At 37.7% G+C, this 6801-nt stretch overlaps 1 protein-coding gene across 1 annotated transcript in view; it reads right to left on the bottom strand.

The window, feature by feature from the left end:
• The window catches only part of LOC134745631 (integrator complex subunit 15), a 359171-nt gene that overhangs the window by 99304 nt on the left and 253066 nt on the right, over positions 1–6801 (bottom strand). The gene's annotated exons all lie outside the window — the stretch shown is intronic.

Here is a 6801-nt window from a genome sequence, read left to right as displayed (position 1 = left end):
TCTATGCAAGCGCTAACATTTTGTCAACATACTTATATAACTTATGGCACCATAAAGTTAGTCAAGGTATTACAAATTATCTATGTTGCATTTTTTTGTCCACTTGGTTATCGATACTTTTCCCTAATACTAGTTAAAAAAAAACTAGTGATCGCCCCCAGTTTCGTTTGTAACTGTATATTATTTGTAAGTATTATTTCGGGATCGATGATAAAGTTTACACAAAGCTTATTTTACATGATCGTTAGGTTAAAACAAAATGACGATGAGTGAAGTTTCAAAAATCCCTTTAAAATAAAGAAGGGAATGTAGTTATTATTTTCCTTTATGTTAATGCCACAGGGCGGACACGCTATACATAAAAAATCACTTGCGTTTCTATGTGTGAACGGCACGTCTGTACACGCGTCATGCGTCATAGTGTGAGTAAGTTGCTTGAAAATCGTACTGAGCGGCCGGAAAACGGCCGGAATCTGCTGTCGCGGAGGTAATTCTAGTCGGGGCGGGGCGGTGCGTGGCTGTTCTGTATGATAATACTATTACTTATTCTGTTTGGCCGTTCCATCGGTTTGCCGCTGTCTTCGTCACATTTCGCAAGAAAGAACGGGAAAGAACATACGCGCCAAGTGTCAATTTTGATCGAATTTTGTCGGTTTTTATTTATTTTAACATACATTTTGGAATTTCTAAATCATGTTATAATTTCAATTTTAAATTTTTCGACGTTACTGTTTATACTGATATTCAGGTTCAGATACGAGTTTGTTAGATTACAACAGTATGAAAAAGTATGTTTGATTTTAGGTATGCTTCGTCAGTTTGAAAATAAAAAAATTAAATAATAAATCATTTCGTTTTCATTTTTTATTTCATTTTCGTTTTATGTAGAAAAATATGATTGCAAGGGCTTGGAGCCACCTAAATAAATAAACATCACAAAGAGTATAAAATGTGTACTATAACGCCGTAATTTCATGAAATACACTCCCGAATTAATTGTCAATTTACTCTTTCTAATTTGGTTATTATTATATGTAACGCGACGAATGATGGTCCCTATAACAGGTCGTTTTTATATGGAGTACCTAGCAGCCACGTAAAATGTTTGCCGACATTTAGTGGGAGTTTAGTACAATAATTTATTTAGAAATGAAACATTTAAGTAATAGAAATACGATACAAATATATTTCTTCAACTATTTTTTAAATTGAGCCCCACCAAGAGAGGAATGTAGGAAGTAGGAACTGTCTTACGCCAAGCGCGCACTACGATTTTTTGTCGTGCCATAATTTTGTCGCAGAAATGCAACGTATGTGTTATGTCAGTGCGCGCATATAGGTACGACAAAATAGTAGATTGTGGCACAAGGCACCAAAATGACATATTTACGGCGAGGGCGTACATTGAATCCTGAACGAAGCGAAGCAAAAACAGAGATTTAAGAATGTTGCAGTGCCCTACCAGGGTGTCATGTACCTACAAATGTATTTATTGTAACACCTGTATTATGATGAACATGATAGCAATAAAGATATGAAATGAAATGGAGAGTCCTAAGCGTAGTGAGGGATTCAAGTGTTAACGCCCAAGGTGGAAATTATTTTGCTACGATGTGACACATACTGTTTTTCATTTCACATATAAGGTAATTATTATGTTCCCAAATATTATTTGACCTAAAAAGTAATATGCAAAAAAGAATAAACAACATGTCCTAGAACAGAAAAGTGCCACTTTGATCCCTCCTAGCAGGGAAGAAAAAGCCCTTTTCCGAATAGGTGATGTGAAAAAATTACAGTACGATTCTAAAATCGTTTTGCAAAAATTAAAATCATAGTGCGTGCTTGACCTTAGACCAATCATTCGATTCATATTTAATTATCATGTGAAAATATTAATAACTATATCTTATAAATATGTCATGAATGAATATTGGTTTGTTTAATTTAAGTTTTTGTTTTCAACTTTTCAATGCTATTTTTTAAATCCGACCATCAACATCATGTTGAATATGTTAGCTTATTATTGTATACATAGTGTAATTATTAATGTTTGTAATACATAATGACGATGTTTCTTGAATATAATTTTTAAAAATACAATTTACAAATTTATTTCATTACTTTTTACAGCTGTTCTTAGTTATAAGGGTTAGGTAGGTAATTAGTCCATCTTAAGTATAAAGAGCAAGTATTAGGTCAGTATTTATCTAAACATTTGTGTAAGTAATGAAAAAGGTGCGGTTGGGTACAGCTTGCTGGATTTTTACAATTCAGGTAAACCTCACAATTAAAGCCACAGTTGGACTGAGATTTTCTTCGAGATTCGCCTAATATGTATGACTATATTAGTTAGAGTGAGTTGTTATTTCACAAGTTAAATATCAAATGCTTGTTTTCTCAGCCAACCGTGAAACATCCGTGAAACTTACTCTCAAAATATTCGTAAAACGGTTTGAACGAAATAATCGAGGGAACGAAACAATTTGGCCTAGCTATTATACAGTAAAAATAAACTTATTAAAAACATAATATTGTCCAGTGGCGTAACTAGGGGAGGGGGGGGGGGGCAGAGGGGGCAAGTGTCCCGGGCGCCGTCCAAGGGGGGGCGCCAAAATGGGCAAAAGGCAGCAGCAGGGAAACTTTTGTCAGTCGTCAGGGGGCGCAAATTTGGTGACTGCCCCGGGCGCCATATCCTCTGGCTACGCCCCTGATATTGTCTTCGGTTACCGCGATAGTTACTCGTGAAATAAAACTATGAAAACGGATTATATCGCGTATATTGAATTTATAATAGATCCCGACGTTTCGAACCCCTTACAGCGTTCGTGGTCAACGGGTGACTGAAGAAAAGCTACAATGTGTAGAAATACCCACATATAAAAATAATAAACCATTAAGTATAATGATTTCGAATGATTTCAAGGGTTGGTTAGTTACCCAATTTCAAACTAAGCGCCGCTGTACCGTGTAGTTAAATTTCTGAATCGCGCTATTAACCTTTTGGACACCAATGACGGATATATCGGCACCGTAGGTCCAACACCAAAGACGGATTAATCGGTCAAAGACCACAGAACAACAGAGAGAGAATTTTCAGACTCGTTCACTTTTTGCTCTGTTAACAAATAAAGTAGAGTCCGGTTATAACGACGCCCAAGGGACCGCTAATATTACGTCGTAGTCGTACTAACCGGACGTCATACTAAACGAACTGCCAATTTCAATATTTTTTTAAATCAAAATAATTACATCATTTTGTATTTATTAATACTTATACGACCATCAAAGAAAAAAAGGACATTACAATTAAAATATTAATATTTACGTAAGTACAGTCGCCATCAAATATATCAGAGCGGCCGAGGTGCTCAAAAATATCTGAACACGCACTTAACGCCTTGACAATAGAGGCGTGTTCAGATATTTGTGAGCACCTTGGCCGCTCCGATATATCTGATGGCGACTGTACATTTACACTGTGTTTATTTTAATTGACTTGAAGAAAGGACAAGATAAGGCACCTAAGTAGTATACCTATACACATTACAGATATACATTTGTACCAATGTAGCTATACCTATTACAACAATGAAGTCCTGAGCCAATGCGCAGTTACAGAGATATCCTGCGGCCTAGTTGAGGCAATGCCAGCATCTGTTATCTAATAGGAATGATAGGATCCGTGGAGCGCTGGAGCGGGCTTTCTTACGAGGGGACTTGAGCAAAATGTTATTGTAGATTTTATAATTTCTACCCATTTTCATTAAAGGCAATAGCTATTAAATTTTTTCACACGGAAAATAGACTATATTTGCAAGGGAAGACTCCAACCAAAACCTTAAAAGGTTAAAATGGCCTTGATAAGTTAAAACCACGAAAACATGACTAATTTTAATTTACTTTCAGTTGTTTAACTTTACCCTGTATACCGTAGCAGTTAGTAGGAGATACGGTATATATGGTCCACCTTCACCGAGACGTCTGACGGATGAAACTTATACTTTATAATAGAAAATATGTCCCTGAACATAAATAAATAGAGTTGCCTGCTAAAGAAATATGATCAAGGCTATTTTTAATAATTAAAAAAAAAAAATTTTTTTCTTCAAATTTCACCGACTTGTCTGACGAACGAAATAAGTTCAAATGGAGTTGAATGGTGCCGCGTGTACAGACGTGCCGTTCACACATAGAAACGCAAGTGATTTTTGATGTATAGCGTGTCCGTCCTGTGATCATGTCTGTCATTACCGTATGATCTCCACTTTTGGTATGTAAAGAAAGACACACTGCACATTGTTTTTTAGGGTTCCGTATCCAAAGGGTAAAAACGGGACCCTATTACTAAGACGCTGTCCGTCTGTCCGTCCGTCTGTCCGTCTGTCTGTCATCAGGCTGTATCTCATGAACCGTGATAGCTAGACAGTTGAAATTTTCAGAGATGATGTTATTCTGTTGCCGCTATATATAACAACAAATACTAAAAACAGAATAATATAAATATTTCAATGGGGCTCCCATACAATAAACGTGATTTTTTTTGCTGTTTTTTTCCGTAATGGTACGGAATCCTTCGTGCGCGAGTCCGACTCGCACTTGGCCGGATTTTTCATTTTATAATGTTGATTTTATTTCGCAAATGCTTACAATACAATGTTTATTATATTTAAAACTAACAAATAGTAAAACTACATAAAACAAAAAAAAGGGGAAAGATTAAAACTACTATGTAAAAATAAAAAAATAAAAAAACTGGCTCCAACTCGGTGCCTTGTGGATGCTTGTGGCAAGGTGCCTAAGGCTGGCGGAATTGCCGCGCTGGACGGCAATGCCAATGCGTTGCGCGAGGTAAGAGCCAGCCCTCCTGTCTCCACGAAGCGCTTCGCCAGATCACTAAAAATGATGTGTGCGGCATCGCGATATAATGCATTCAGTAGAGATATCTACATTAAAAGAGAGCGAACTAAAGGACGTCGAACTTCAAGATGACCAGGATGTCCTTCTGTTACGCAGGAAAACAATAAGATTTGATAAGAATAGTCTGGGAACTGTGGGAATGCCGCCGGGACAGTAACCTGCAGCTCCAACTCCAGGGAATTCGTAGCTCATTGTTCTGGACCCGGGCCAGGTTGCATCTGGACGGAAACGAATTGCTGCCTAATGACCGCCGGCTCCTGGCCTATCCCGTACACACAACATGCATATTAATTACGCCCTTAGCCATGTGTAAAATAATGCTGACTTAATGTGGAGAAGACCGGCATATATTGGTCCCATATTGGGATACCCTCCTCCAATTGAGGGGGGATTTAAATCTTCTCGGGGCAGAGGTGTAGGGGTTAGAGCCGGCGTAGCTTTATTTGACGTTCATAAGCGCATTGTAATATCAAATATGCCTACTTGTATAATAAACTTTCTTTATCTTTATACAATTTATTGCAGGGAAGACCGTCCTATGGCAAGCACTTATCATATATTAATATTTTTTATACAGGGTGACTCGTTTATTTAAAATAAGGTGGTCGTGGCTCTACCAACCTTCTGTTAGTGACACGAGCGCTTTTTCAACGCGAGTTAAAAAAGCGCTTGAATCTGCCCGCACGCTAAATTCGATTTAAAGACCAAGGCTTAAAGTTCAAAATCCAACAACGCTTGATAAAAAGCGCTACCGCCATCGTGTGAATATACACATGTTTCCATTTATGTAATTCAAACGCTTTTTTAACGCGCATTGAAAAGGCTCTCGTGCGAATGGGGCCTAAGTGGAGTATGTGACAAACGTGAACAGTTTAGACGTTTATCAGTTACGGAAGAGTTGTAAGACAGTTCCCTTAGGACTAGGTATTCTCCAAAATCCAAATTGATCTTAAAATGCAAGCTGTGCTAATTTATTTTTTGGAGCCGATACTAGAATTAGCTATTGATTGAAGAAGAGTTGAGAAGTTTAGGAGAATTCAAGCTCAGAGTTTGATAACTGAAGTAGATGGCGTAATACATATTTTCGTATGTTTCTTTTGAGAATAGATACAATTGTTTCAGTGAAATATTATAAAGGTACAAGAAATTCAGCTTCTTTTCAAAGTTCATCTCATTCATAAAACTAATTATATTCCCCTAACAAAAGCAAAACAATCTCGCATAATTTCACCCCTGAAGACTCAAGTACAGTGCAATTAAATAAGCAATTAAAAATAGCAACGGCAGCCATGACTATAACAATTAAGAGGCTCATTAGATAACGGCTCAGATTACGTAAATCTATGCAAATTAATGCCGTCCTGTAATGGGGCACTTTGGAATTTAGTCCTGGCAACCCCGAGAGCCATAGTGCCATAGACTATATTAAGAAATGCCACTGTGTTAATGCAAATAGTAATAATAAATGCTAAAATGTTATTGCGGCGTCGCCAAAGTCAGCGTCGGGCAAAGTGCCTCCGTTGGGCGTTTTTAGGGTTCCGTACCCAAAGGGTAAAAACGGGACCCTATTACTAAGACTCCGCTGTCCGTCTGTCCGTCCGTCTGTCCGTCTGTCCGTCTGTCTGTCTGTCTGTCTGTCACCAGGCTGTATCTCATGAACCGTGGTAGCTAGACAGTTGAAATTTTCACAGATGATGTATTTCTGTTGCCACTATAACAACAAATACTAAAAACAGAATAATATAAATATTTAAATGGGGCTCCCATACAACAAACGTGTTTTTTTTTTGCTGTTTTTTTCCGTAATGGTACGGAACCCTTCGTGCGCGAGTCCGACTCGCACTTGGCCGGTTTTTTTAACATGCGCATTGCGTACCTAAT

The sequence above is a fragment of the Cydia strobilella genome, chromosome 11 (genome assembly GCF_947568885.1).
Source record: "Cydia strobilella chromosome 11, ilCydStro3.1, whole genome shotgun sequence".
In the NCBI taxonomy this organism is placed as follows: Eukaryota; Metazoa; Arthropoda; class Insecta; order Lepidoptera; family Tortricidae; genus Cydia; species Cydia strobilella.
Note: the sequence above shows the minus strand (reverse complement) of the source record. Positions and strands in the feature narration are given on the sequence as shown.